Source organism: Labeo rohita, unplaced genomic scaffold, assembly GCF_022985175.1.
Source record: "Labeo rohita strain BAU-BD-2019 unplaced genomic scaffold, IGBB_LRoh.1.0 scaffold_919, whole genome shotgun sequence".
NCBI classification, from domain to species: domain Eukaryota; kingdom Metazoa; phylum Chordata; class Actinopteri; order Cypriniformes; family Cyprinidae; genus Labeo; species Labeo rohita.
The window spans coordinates 17,366-32,852 of NW_026129875.1; the positions used below are offsets into that span (position 1 = coordinate 17,366).

The 15,487-nt window shown below is 33.0% G+C and overlaps 1 pseudogene; it reads left to right on the forward strand.

The window, feature by feature from the left end:
* LOC127162377 (protein NLRC3-like) overlaps window positions 1-13,316 on the forward strand; it is a 26,421-nt pseudogene extending 13,105 nt beyond the window's left edge.
* Window positions 13,317-15,487: the final 2,171 nt, after the last annotated feature.

Here is a 15,487-nt window from a genome sequence, read left to right on the forward strand (position 1 = left end):
TGCTGACAAGCTACAGGCCTAAATGACCGAACAATGAGCGTCTCAAGTTCTTATAAATTCTCTTCTTAGTGGACAAGACTGTAGGTGATTTTTCCAAAAGCGGTTATTGAATGCGAATGTGTGTCTGAAGATTTTTCCGTATTTTGTCTTCTGTTTGATGCTGTTGTTTTTGTGATGCGAAATTTGAAAGTATTTTTAAACCAGACATTTCTCAATAAGACTATTTGTTTATTCTACAAGACAGTGCATTTGTTTGTAACTCACTTTATTTTATATAGTGTTTTTGTTGCTGTTGATGCTAATTCAACATATTTATTCATCTCATTAACGATCATCATCTTCAGGTCAAACTGAACAGCAGATTGTTTTCACAACCCAATGCTGATCACTGGAGTTTATCTGCAGTTTGTCAGAAGAGCAAGGAAAGGACTCTCAGTCTGAGATGAGTCTCTCACAGAAACAGAGGTAACACTGAGTCTGTTTTTAGATCATTATTTTAAACACTGCTGGAGTTTCAGATGTTTGCTGTAAAAAACAAAACCTTAACAAACTTTGTTTTATATTTACAAATGCTTTGCAGAACTTCAGAGCTTCATAACTTCCTAATTAAATGAATGTAATAAATGTCATATGATGCTTTTTAATGTTTTCATTTTCCTTTATTGTGTAATGTATCTGTTTGTGTAACATCTTCGAAGTTACAAAGGTCATAGTCTCCTGCAAAGTGATTTATTGTGTCTAACAGAGAACACTGATTCAGAAATGCCTAAAATGGCTTGATTAAGGTCCAGATATTATTTTTCATAAATGTCTGCATCACAAGGTGAAATATTAGCGTAAAGCTGTTCAAAGGTATACACAAAGAGAAGACGAGGCTTCAGTGAGTTGTAGTGTTGTTGTCATGTTGTGGAGACGTTGTGTGTTTGGATGTGAAAGTAAACCTGCTTTGTTTGGAATCAGTGGTTAAGATTTATTTATCATGCTGTTCCTGAGCCGTACAACCCAAAGGTTAGCTTGTGTACAGCACACTTTATGGAGCTGCAGTACATACACACATGAGCTATGCACACTTAAATAAATTGTAAACAAAATAGAATAAACCACAACTAAATAATTGTATTTTATGTTGGCACTTCAGGACATAAAGTTGTTACAGTGAAGAAGAATAATTATAACTTTATGATATTGTATTTGAAAGTTAAGAGAGTTGCAAAATAAAAGCTTACCACTGTGAAACGTAATTATTACAGTGACATTGTTACTGTTATTGTTAAACCCATTAAACAAAGTGATGAAGTTTTAAAATATGATCATATGGTCTTTTTAATTGAAGTATGCTAACAGAACTGTGCAGCGCTGACATTTCTGCTCTCCATTTTAGTCAAAAATGAAAATGTTTTCTTCAGTTAGATCAGAAATACTTTAAAAAAAGTTGTTACACAAATGTGAGTCTGTAAACAAGAATGACTGCTATCTTTAAAACTCTGCAAGCGTTTCTGTGAAGAACTAGCAGGAATGTGTGCTGATATAAAACACAGATGAACCTCCTGTAGTAAAGTTTCTTTTCTCTCTGTGTCATTAGTGTAAGATCAGACTCAGATGTGTCCAGATCTGTTTCTGTGAAGAGTGACTGGTCAAAGGGTCAAGGACCAGACTTCAGTGAAGAAACAACTTCACAACCCAAACGGTATTTGATGTGTTTCTTATTTTTGTTTACACACAAACTGTATCAGAAAGTGTATCAGTGAATAATTATCATAAAACCTTATAGTTCATAAATTTGTTAAAGTATTGTTTTTCTCTTTGCTAAAAATGTTTACTTCCTAATTAAAAAATAACAAAAAAAAAAAAAAAAAACTTAAAAAGTAGCCAAAAGATGATAGATATCTGAGAACTGAAATCAAAATCATCATTTTAAGATGAGGCTTCAGTGAGTTGTAGTGTTGTTGTCATGTTGTGGAGATGCTGTGTGTTTGGATGCGAAAAAAAATCAGCTTTGTTTGGAATCAGTGGTTAAGATTTATTTATCATGCTGTTCCTGATCCGTACAACCCAAAGGTTAGCTTGTGTACAGCACGCTTTATGGAGCTGCAGTGCATAAACACCTGAGCTATACACACCTAAATAAATTGTAAACAAAATACAATAAACCACACTTAAATAACTGTATTTTATGTTGGCACCTCAGGACATAAAGTGGTTACAGTGAAGAAAAATTATAACTTTATGATATTGTATCTGAAATTTAAGAGAGTTGCAAAATAAAAGCTTACCACTGTGAAACGTTCAGCTCAGACTTGGACTCGGGGTCAAGTGGATAATATGGTAATTATTACGACGACGTTCTTACTGTTATTGTTACAAAGTGATGGTTTTAAAATATGATCATATGGTCTTTTTAATTGAAGAATGCTAACAGAACTGTGTAGTGCTGACATTTCTGCTCTCCATTTTAGTCAAAAATGAAAATGTTTTCTTCAGTTAGATCAGAAATACTTTACAAAAGTTGTTACACAAATGTGAGTCTGTAAACAAGAATGACTGCTATCTTTAAAACCCTGCAAGTGTTTCTGTGAAGGACTAGTGAGAATGTGTGCTGATATAAAACACTAAAGTTTCTTTTCTCTCTGTTTCATTAGTGTAAGATCAGGCTCACATGTGTCCAGATCTGTGTCTGTGAAGAGTGACGGGTCAAAGGGTCAAGGACCAGACTTCAGTGAAGAAACAACTTCACAACCCAAATGGTATTTGATGTTTCTTATTTTTGTTTACACACAAACTGTATCAGTGAATAATGATCATAAAACTTTATAGTTCATAAATTGATTAAAGTATTGTTTTTCTCTTTGCTAAAAATGTTTACAAGAGATTTTAGTCGTATTTTCCCCAGAAAAGCAGTATTTTGATTTATTTTATTCAGCAGCAGACTTCAAAATCAAACCTTAGTTCCAGATTTCCAGACTAACAGAAACCAAAAGGACTTTACAAACAGTTTCCTGCAGATCTTCCAGGTAATAAAACACATTTTCATAAATAATTAATAATTCTGACAATTTATTGAAAAATAGTTTAACAGGGTTTCCACGGGTCTTAAAGTCTTAAAGTCTTAAATCGCTTTTCCATGAATTATAGTGTTGTTTTTGGCAGCCTGTTTTAATTTTAGTTTTAGTCTAGTCTTTGTATGAAGCTGTCATTTTAGTTTTTATTAGTTTTAGTCAAAATTACAACTTTTTAGTCTAGTATTTTAGTCAACTAAAAGTAATTTTAGATTTTGCAAAATAAAAGCTGACCACTTTGAAACATTCAGCTCAGACTTGGACATTTTAGGTCAAATGTATTTTAGTCTCTTTTTAGTAATGAAATATTGTCAACCCAGATGAACCTCCTGTAGTAAAATTTCTTTTCTCTCTGTGTCATTGTGTGAAAGGTCAGACTTTCCCACATGTGTCCAGCTCTGTTTCTGTGAAGCAGTGACTGTCAGTCAAAGGGTGATATGCCAAACTATTCAGTGAAGTAAAAAAAAACAACATCACAAACCAAATGGTATTTGATGTGTTTCTTATTTTGTTTACACATAAACTGTATCAGAAAGTGTATCAGTGAATAATTATCATAAAACTTTATAGTTCATAAATTTATTAAAGTATTGTTTTTCTCTTTGCTAAAAATGTTTACTTCCTAATCAAAGAAAAAAAAAATTTTAAAAGTAGCCAATAGATGATAAATATCTGTGAACTGAAATCAAAACACTGGGTATGTTTTAAATATTTTAAACACTGCTAAGATGTTTATTCAAAACCTTAACAAATTTTGGTTTTTATATTTACAAATGCTTTGCAGAACTTTAAAAATGATTGCACTAATTTAAAAATTTAAAAGGGGTCATATGATGCTTTTTAATGTTTTCATTTTCCGTTGGTGTGTAATGTATTTGTTTGTGTAACATCTTCGACGTTACAAAGGTCATAGTCTCTTGCAAAGTGATTTATTCTGTCTAACAGAGAACACTGATCCAGAAATGCCTACAATGCCTTGATTAAGGCCAGATATTAATTTCACAAATCTCTGCATCACAGTGTGAAATATTAGCGTAATGCTGTTCAAAGGTATACACAAAGAGAAGACGAGGCTTCAGTGAGTTGTAGTGTTGTCGTCATGTTGTGGAGATGCTGTGTGTTTGGATGTGAAAGTAAACCTGCTTTGTTTGGAATCAGTGGTTAAGATTTATTTATCATGCTGTTCCTGATCCGTACAACCCAAAGGTTAGCTTGTGTACAGCACATAAACAAAATACAATAAACCACAGCTAAATAACTGTATTTTATGTTGGCACTTCAGGACATAAAGTTGTTGCAGTGAAGAAGAAAAATTATAACTTTATGATATTGTATTTGAAAGTTAAGAGAGTTGCAAAATAAAAGCTTACCACTGTGAAACGTAATTATTACGACATTGTTACTGTTATTGTTACAACCAATAAACAAAGTGATGAAGTTTTAAAATAGGATCATATGGTCTTTTTAATTGAAGTATGCTAACAGAACTGTGTAGCGCTGACATTTCTGCTCTCCATTTTAGTCAAAAATGAAAATGTTCTCTTCAGTTAGATCAGAAATACTTTACAAAAGTTGTTACACAAATGTGAGTCTGTAAACAAGAATGACTGCTATCTTTAAAACTCTGCAAGTGTTTCTGTGAAGGACTAGTGAGAATGTGTGCTGATATAAAACACAGATGAACCTCCTGTAGTAAAGTTTCTTTTCTCTCTGTGTCATTAGTGTAAGATCAGGCTCACATGTGTCCAGCTCTGTGTCTGTGAAGAGTGACCGGTCAAAGGATGAAGCACCAAACTTCAGTGAAGAAACAACATCACAACCCAAATGGTATTTGATGTGTTTCTTATTTTTGTTTACACACAAACTGTATCAGAAAGTGTATCAGTGAATAATTATCATAAAACTTTATAGTTCATACATTTGTTAAAATATTTTTTTTTTCTCTTTGCTAAAAATGTTTACTTCCTAATTAAAAAATTGATTAAAAAATATTGTTTTATCTGAGAACTGAAATCAAAATCATCATTTTAAATGAGGCAGTGATTTTGGTTTTTCAGTGAGTTGTAGTGTTGTCGTCATGTTGTGGAGATGCTGTGTGTTTGGATGCGAAAGCAAACCCACTTTGTTTGGAATCAGTGGTTAAGATTTATTTATCATGCTGTTCCTGATCCGTACAACCCAAAGGTTAGCTTGTGTACAGCACACTTTATGAAGCTGCAGTACATACACACATGAGCTATACACACCTAAATAAATTGTAAGCAAAATACAATAAACTACACTTAAATAACTGTATTTTATGTTGGCACCTCAAGACATAAAGTTGTTAGATTGAAGAAGAAAAATTACAACTTTATGATATTGTATCTGAAAGTTAAGAGAGTTGCAAAATAAAAGCTTACCACTGTGAAACATTCAGCTCAGACTTGGACTTGAGGTCAAATGGATACGGTAATTATTACGAAGATATTGTTACCCAGATTGTTACAAAGTGATGGTTTTAAAATATGATCATATGGTCTTTTTAATTGAAGAATGCTAACAGAACTGTGTCTGTTTCTGCTGACATTTCTGCTCTCCATTTTAGTCAAAAATGAAAATGTTTTCTTCAGTTAGAAAAATATCACAAACCAAAAGTTATTACACAAATGTGAGTCTGTAAACAAGAATGACTGCTATCTTTAAAATCTGAAAGTGTTTCTGTGAAGGACTATAAGAATGTGTAGTTCATAAAATTTATTAAAGTTTGTTTTTCTCTCTGTTAAATTAGTTTAAGATCAGGCTCACATGTGTCCAATCTGTGTCTGTGAAGAGTAGCGGGTCAATGATAAAAGGACCAGACTTCAGTGAAAAACATCATTTCACAACCCAAATGGTATTTGATGTTTCTTATTTTTGTTTACATATTAAACTGTATCAGTGATCAGTAATGATCATAAAACTTTATAGTTCATAAATTGATTAAAGTATTGTTTTTCTCTTTGCTAAAAATGTTTACATGAGATTTTTAATGTATTTTCATTTTCCCAGAAAAGCAGTATTTTGATTTATTATTTTATTCAGCAGCAGACTTCAAAATCAAACCTTAGTTCCAGATTTTTCAGTCTAACAGAAACCAAAAAGGACTTTACAAACAGTTTCCTGCAGATCTTCCAGGTAATAAAACACATTTTCATAAATAATTAATAATTCTGACAATTTATTGAAAAATAGTTTAACAGGGTTTCCGCGGGTCTTAAAGTCTTAAAGTCTTAAATCGCTTTTCCATGAATTATAGTGTTGTTTTTGGCAGCCTGTTTTAATTTTAGTTTTAGTCTAGTCTTTGTATGAAGCTGTCATTTTAGTTTTTATTAGTTTTAGTCACTGTTCATGATTTTTAGTCTAGTCAAGTTTTACACAACTGAGCTAAAGTCTAAATCATTTTAGTCTTATTTTAGTTATAATTGTCCATGACTATTTTCGTCTAGTTTTAGTCGATGAAAATTGATGACATTTTAGTCTAGTCAATGAAAATTGTATTTTAGTCTCTTTTTAGTAATGCAATTCTATCAGTCAATATAGTATAAGTACCTAGTACAAATATGCGCACGTGATTGGTGTGTGTGAAACGGTGAACACAAATCTTTCCCTGCAGTCTGCTGTTGGACCGGCAAAGTAATTTCCCTGAAGCATTGGCTCTGATCTGTCATATAGTCTATTAGGGCTTAAACTTAACTTCAGTTAACTTTACAATTCACTATATAGAAAGTGAAAGTAAAAAAATAACTTAAGAGTTTTCTAACGCTGCAATACGGTGCATATTCTCTCAGACATGAATCTACTTCAACATGTGCTGATAATGGTATATAACTGTCTAATAATAATAGTAATAACTGTCTAATAATAATAATAATAATAACAGTCTTAATAATTGTAATTTCAGGCCTATAATCCCCCGGTCCTTAGTGGGTATTGTTTTTGACTTCGCCTGCGTCTGTGCACAAGAAATTTGCAAAAAATAATAACGCGACTAAACAAAATGAAATATAGTTATATTTCATTTCGTCTCGTTTTGGTCAACGAAAATGAAGAGACATTTTAGCATAGTTTTTATTTTGTAAACCACATTTAGTCTTGTTTTTATTCGTAAACAATATTGCATTATACATTTAATTATAGTCATTTTCACAAACCAGCATTAATTCTGACAATTTATTGAAAAAGTCACATGTAAAAGGTTTTTCCGAGGATATTTAGTCATAATTTTCATTGACGAAAGCAACACTAGTGAATTAAGAACTTGAAAGGTCTTAAATTAGAGCAGAAAGTCTTTATTTATATGATCGTGGCATTAATTTTCGTGAGTCATTTATTAATTGGATTAAAATTTTATATACATCACCTTCAGCAACTGTCATCACCAATGGACTAACATCACGTAGCTTCACACTGCACTGGGGGACTAGACAAGGATGCCCACTCTCCCCCTCATTATTCACCATTTTTACTGAACCATTAGCAGCAGCCATCCGACAAAACAGTTACATTAAAGGAGTTCAAACATTAAACATGCAGCACAAAATCAGTCTTTACGCAGATGACATACTACTGTATTTACAAGATCCTCAATCATCATTACAGGAAACAATTAAACTTATTGATTCATTCTCTCATATTTCTGAATACTCCGTCAACTGGAGTAAATCATCTATTCTTTCATTAAATCAGAATAGCTCCGATGTGACACCCCAGACATCACCTATTACTTTATACACCAATCACATCACATATTTAGGAATTAATGTTTCCCCCAGGCTGTCAGAGCTAGTTAGTGTTATACCACTATCCATTATGGGCAGACTCAATCATTACCAAATTTTACTGGAATACTCCCTAACTAAACTACTTATTCTCAATGATCCCAATACAGATCTCACCTGGTTTAAATCTGTCACTCAATCATCACCAAATTTTAAAGGAAAAATAAGACCCCAAGGATAAAATTGACAAATTACACCAAATCACAAACACTCCTCTTGCACCACCTGAATAAACCCTCATTTGGAATAATCCAGATTTAACAATTAATAAGAAACCACGTAACTTACACACATGGGCTGAAAAGGGCATTACACAACTTCAACACATCTTTCATAGTAATAATCTGGCCTCATTTTCATAATTGGTCCAGAAATACGGCATCAGGAGTAATAGTTTTTGTCCAAATGGGAATCAGACCTATCAAATCATGCTGATTTCAATCAAAATCTTGACCTTTCACCATGTATTTCATGACAAAAAATGCCAACCTACAACTTATACAGTATAAGGTACTTCACAGATTTCACCTAACCTGACAGAAATTGTTTAAAATTGGATTCACTTCAGAAACATGTTCACATTGCACCCAAAATAACCCAGACACATATGCTCACGCCCTTTGGTATTGCACTCCAATTAAAAATTTTTGGGAAAATGTCATTGAATCACTATCTGTCACTATGGGATGTCACATCCCAATTTCTCAATCACTTTGTTTGCTATGAGATATATCCATAATCAACTTAGACAAAATAAACAGTCAGTTACTCTTAGTGGCGCTGGCTATCGCTAAGAAAACTATCCTCATGAACTGGAAATCAAGAAATTCCATACATATTGCATCCTGGAAGAATCTACTAACTGATTATATCACAATGGAAAGTCTATCCAGTTCATTTAATAGTAATACAGTAGAATCACACCCCTTCTGCTCATCTCTAATTACCCTCCAGCAGTCATAATCTATTGACCTTCTTTGTCTGAGACCAACCACAACAACGCATCTGCACCTAAACTACTATTTGTATTCATTTGAATAATATTTGAGAAGTTTTTGGGAAGGGTGGAGCATAACACTGATAAGAAAACACTTATTTATATGCTTATGTGTTTAATTAATTAATTATTATTTTTTTTTTTTTTTTAATAGGTAATCTATCCCCCCAGTTCTCTTTGGATCTCTTGCCCTTGTTCTGGCCCATTTCCTAATGTACCAAATGCTGAAATCAGGCCGCTAAGTATGTGGTAGCCACGGAGGGATCATTTAAAAAACACAAATAAATAATTATTGATGTAGGTGTGCAAATTTTTTCAAAGGGATGTGTATGTTGGTATGCCCCATATCATATTTATGGCATCCTATGAAATGTGTCAGGTGCTATGTATGTATGCAACCCTAATAATTATGATTTATGTATTTTATATATATAATAATAATGTTATTATTATTATTATTATTTTTGTTGTCATAGTTATTATTTAATATTAGTAATATTATTTCAGTGGTTTATTATTAAAATTACTATTTATTTGTATGCCCAACCCTTCACCCCCACCCCCACCCTTTCCAAATCTAAATGAAATCAATATTATTATTGTTGTATTGTTTGTTCCTTTTGTTGTCATAGTTATTATTGTCATTATTATTTTCTGATTAATATTTGTTGTCTCCAATGGAAAAAAAAAAATTTTTTTAGGCATCTGTTTCATTTTAAAGTGAAGTACGTAATTTCTTTTGTAATAAATTTAGTAATACAAATAATTTAGTTTAGTCAGTGAACAGACAATACAATTAAAACTGAACGCGGCTGCTCAATGCAGTGCACCGAACGACAGTCGCATCACAGATCAGATTTCATTTATCACGTAGAGTGAGTGGAGCTGACTGACAAGAAGAGTGAGGTTAGAAAGACAAGACTATGGTGGAAGAGTTTCAAAATGAAATGCAAAAGTGCCTGTTTTAAAAATGTTTTGGATTTTGAAAAGCCTGTTGACTTCTGCCATTTATCTAAGGTGATAGTGGAAGTTTCATATTTATTTGGTTCCACCGTGTTTGCTAATTTTTATTTATTTAAACTGTATATTTTTTAAATTTATATTAAGCGTGCAAGGTGTATGCTGTGCTTCCAAGCTTTCTTATTCATTTTGCTAATAAACATTCTACATTTCTTATTTATTTGGTTACACAGTGTTTTTCAGTTTTCTATACCTATTTAAACATTGTGTAAAGTTATTATTTTATACTAGGCTAACATATAACATGTAGTATTATACGTATATATGTATTATTATTCGTTTTGTTAATAAGAGTTTGTTACGTTAATGCAGCTAATTTAAAGTGAAAGTAAAATGTGAAGGATGCTTTTACAAGCAGTACCAGCGCAGAATATGTGCAAACAGGTGTGTTCATAATCCTGAGAAACTTGTTCGGCTGTTGACGTTAATAACATGTTTTAATGTCTGTAATAATTTTACCATCACCAATGTGCCTGCCTTACTAGCTTCCATGGCTTTAAAATGCATTAACCGATATAAAAACAATGAGGGAATAATGATCGGTTAATTAAAAATAATCTTATGGTTTCATGAAATAACACTGTTAAAATGCATAATGTGGGCTAATATCAAATAATTTATGTACATTACATATTATTACAAATGCCTGCAAAGGGCGCCAAAGGCTTAATAATTGTTGTTGTTACACTTGCAGTTATCTAATCAATTAGACAACTATATTAGGCCTAATATAATTATAATCATAGGTAACTGTCTAGATCTACAACTGTAATTTATAAATAATACAATTTAATTGCAATTGATTAATTTACTTTTATATTTTATTAAAGTTCTATTTTGATCCTGTATAATATGTGTTTTTTTTTTTTTTGTTTTGTTTTTTAAAAAAAATGAGGGAGGGGGCACAACAATACAATTCTGCTTGGGGCACCCATTTGGCCAGCAGCAGCCCTGTTTACAAGCTGCTTAAAACTGAAGGAAAGCAAGGAAAAGAGGGAAAACTCAAATGAACTAATAACAAACAATTTTTTTTTCCCCTTAAATGTTCTTTAGTTGGTCTTAAAAATGTATTTGAAAAGTCTTAAATTTACCCTCACAAAACCTGCAGAAACCCTGTGTAAGATAAATGTTATTTAAAATTCTTCTTGACGATTTTTTTCTTTTTAAGAACCCATGAAATAAAAAAAGAATGTACTGTATTATACTGACAGCTATTTAACATTTGTTTCAAATAGATTTTTTTTTTTTTTTTTTTTTACAAATATTTGTTAATTATTGAATAAATAGTTTTTTGTTTTTTTTCATTTTTGCCTTGCTTTGTAGGATCTAGAGAGCAAAATAGTCACATTTCTGAAGAAAGAACTAGACAAGTTTAAGAAAATATTGCAAAAAGAGGACTTGCAATACTTTGTGAAGGATTTTAATGAGAAAAAATGCAGTATCAAAGAAGCAGCTCTAGATCTCACACTCTACTTCCTGAGAGAGATGAAGCAAGATGAAGCTGCTGATACTTTAGAAGGTAAGAGACTCGTGACAATCTGTCAGACTGTCACTTATAAATGACTTAGAAAATAAGATTAAAAAAAAATCTTTTTTTTTTTTGTTTCTGTTTAGATGTGCTGGTCTTCATTCATCAGCTAAAGTGTAGTCTAAAAGAAAAGTATCAATGTGTGTTTGAAGGAATTGCAAAGCAAGGTGACTCTACACTTCTGAATAACATCTACACAGATCTCTATATCACTCAGGGTTGTAGTGAACAGGTCAATACTGAACATGAGGTAAGACAGATTGAAGTTGCTTCCAGGCGTCATGAATCACAAGAAATACAGGTTGAATGCACAGATTTGTTTGAAGCACCTGAACAAGACAAGCAGATCAGAACTGTACTGACAAAAGGAGTTGCTGGCATCGGAAAATCAGTCTCTGTACAGAAGTTTGTTCTGGATTGGGCTGAAGGAAAAGAAAATCAAGATATCAGCTTCATATTTCCTCTTCCATTCAGAGAGATGAACTTAAAGGATCAAGAAAAACTAAGTTTAATGGACCTTATAACTCAATTTTTTTCTGAGACAAAAGGACTGAACCTTACAAGAAGGAACCAAAAAGTTCTGTTCATTCTTGATGGTTTGGATGAATGTCGTCTTCCTCTAAACTTTGATGGTAATGACGTGTGGTCTGATGTTTCATCACCGGTCTCTCTGGATGTTCTCCTGACAAACCTCATCAAGGGAAATCTGCTTCCTTCTGCTCTCATCTGGATCACCACCAGACCAGCAGCTGCCGGTAAGATTCCTCCTGACTGTATCGACCGGCTGACAGAGATACGAGGATTCAATGATGCACAAAAGGAGAAGTACTTCAGAAAAAGATTCACAGATGAGGATCTGGCCAGAGAAATCATTGATCATGTTAAACAATCAAAGAGTCTCTTTATCATGTGCCACATCCCAGTCTTCTGCTGGATTTCAGCCACTGTTCTCCAGAACATTTTGGAGGAGAAAAAATAATGATGTGAAAAACAATAAGGCTGATGACAAATCCAAAACACTACAGGAATCAAATACTGAAGACATTCCTAAGACTCTGACACAAATGTACACACACTTTTTCCGCTTTCAGATCCTGCAGAGCAGACGAAAGTATGATGGAGAATATACACCAGATGTTTCCTGGGATAAAGATGCCATCCTTTCACTGGGGAAACTGGCATTTCATCAGCTGGAAAGAAACAATGTGATCTTTTATGACACAGATCTGAAAGATTGTGGTATTGATGTCTATAAGGCATCAGTGTATTCAGGCATGTGTACCCAGATCTTTAAGGAGGAAACAGGGATTGTTCTTGGTACCATGTACTGCTTTGTTCACTTGAGCATTCAAGAGTTTATTGCAGCCCTTTATGCTCATCTGTTTCTAGACATCAACAAGAAATGTGTGTTTGATCAAGACTCTATAGAACAGGAAAACAAAAGTGAAACCAATATTGATTTGCTCAAGACTGCAGTGGACAAGGCACTAGAGAGTGATAATGGACACCTGGATCTTTTTCTTCGATTCCTCCTCGGTTTGTCACTCCAGTCCAATCAGCGACTCTTACAGGGTCTGTTGACACAGCAGGATAGAAATGATCAAATCAAAAAGGAAATAGTTCAGTACATCAAGCAGAAATTTGAAGCTAATCTGTCTCCAGAGAGATCCATCAATCTGTTCTACTGTCTGAATGAACTGAACGACCAAACTCTGGTGAAAGACATTCAGACCCACCTTAGCAAAGGAAGTCTCTCATCTGCTGATCTTTCACCTGCCCAGTGGTCTGCTTTGGTCTTTGTGTTGTTGACATCAGAGGAGGAGCTGGAGGAGTTTGAGCTTCAGAAATTCAAGAAATCAGACGAGTATCTCATTAGATTATTGGCAGTCATCAAAACATCTAAAAGAGCTCTGTAAGTTAATCATTTTTGCTTTCATCTGAAAAATACATTTATCTAGGGTTCCCATGCATCCTGGAAAACCTGGAAAATTAATTACTGATTTTAGTCCTGTAAAATGTGTGGGAAATTAGAAAAATATAAACATGTCATGGGAAATCTTGTTGCTCTGGAAAATGATTTTAAAAAATGTTCTTGTGTTTTTCTTTAGCTGAGAATAAAGAGTTTTGTTCTCCATTAAACTATTAATGTTAGTAGCAGAAAGTGATTTGTTCAGGGATGCTGAGGTTTGACACATGAGAAAAGTTAGGGATGTAACGGTATAAAAATTTCCTATCATGATTATAGTGACCAAAATTATCACAGTTATCAGTATTATCATGGTATTTGTAAAATGTGCTGGAAATGTTCAAAAAGTACTGACACATAAATTACATCAAGTTTTATATTTAAAATCAACAAACAACAAATAAAATGACTTTTGGTTTGCCTAATCAGTAAAACAATAACAGTACCAATGATGTCCGGATTTTAAATGACAACGTGACTGACAACTTATATGGCATGTTCAAATATCTAATGTAAATGATCAAATAAAGCTTTAAAAAGGTTTCATAAAAGGTAAACCTCACATTTCAGCCTTTAAATAAAGAAAAGAGTTAAGTCAAAATGACAACTGATTAATAAATGATTATATGTATTTTATCTGCTCCATAAATCTAGATAATTATCTGAATTGTTTAAATGTGTAGAATCCACATAAGCTTGTTTTTTATTAACTGGTCAAAATTTAGGTTATAGCAAGAGCATGAACATTATGTCTGTTTTTTTGGCCAGACAAAAACTGCACACAAGCTGAATGTAAATGTAAGTCTCTGTAAATCCACTTTTTTTTAGGCGACCGTTATTTCATAACGTTCCCTTTATTGTTTCCATGGCGACGCGTCATGATTGTCACGTGACACACCGCAGCCACTATAGCGCTGTATGACATATCGCTTTTATTTCGTTTTTCCTTTTTATTCAAAATATTCACACACTTGCTTACCATGTCTTCAACTGATATTCCGATTCACGAATACGTGTGAGTGAGTGTATTTTGCCGTTTTAACACATTTATAAATGATCTGGATCGTGATCTATATCGTGAGATGGGCGCCGCCATGTTTGTTCGAGTTGAGTCCAGTCACCCGGATTTACAGCACATAAATTCACCAGTTACTCCCGAAATAAATGCAAATAAGTGTCTGGTGAACTGGGAAAGGAATGGAGTGAATTATATCATTACTTACACTCAGGGCTGGACTGGGACAAAAAATTGAACTTTATCACAATATGCTAATTTTTTGAAAAGGACCTGTATACCTATAGGTATAGCCTACCATATCCCCAAAGAAAGAAACTAAAAGGTCGAAGTGTCATTTCCAAATAATAAAAATAAGTATGCAACTGTGTACAACATATATGTTAAGACATCCTCAAAGAATGCAGCCTTTATAAGAATAAGAGAGGAAGGCAAAGCACAAGATAATAAATTATGATTTTTTTTTTTTTTTTTTTTTTAACACATTGATTACAGTACTGTTATATTTAATATTGAAAGTTAAGTATTTGAATCATGGGCGGAGCAGAGTGATAAACAGACAAGGTGTGTGTTTATCAATAGATTGTTATAATATCTGCATCTGTGCGGTTCATTGTCATAAAAGGAGCAATCGGTTCCCCATCTACTGTAGTTTTCTCTGTGTTCACCCCTCCACAGCTTCTTCTGAAAATTTATCGTCCAATATAATGCATATTCCAGTGCATGTGGAAATAGGGTTGTACTAGAAATGCAAACCGTAATTTTGTGTATTATATATATATATATATATATATATATATATATATATATATACAGTCCTGTGCAAAAGTCTTAGGCCACTAGTATTTTCATCAGCTAAAAAATGGTTTAAAGTCTGTTAAAGTCGGTCTTTGGCTGTAGTGTGTCAGTAGGAAATATGAGTTTACATTTCTAAACATTCATTTTGCCATTAATTATAATAATACAGTGAGATTTTTGTATGGAGCACAGGCTGTTGTCAGACTCCTTGTGTAAACAAAAATCTCACTAGATTATTACAATTAATGGCAAACAGAGTGTTTGGAAATGTAAACCGATATTTTTTACTTACTACAGCAAGGAATGTA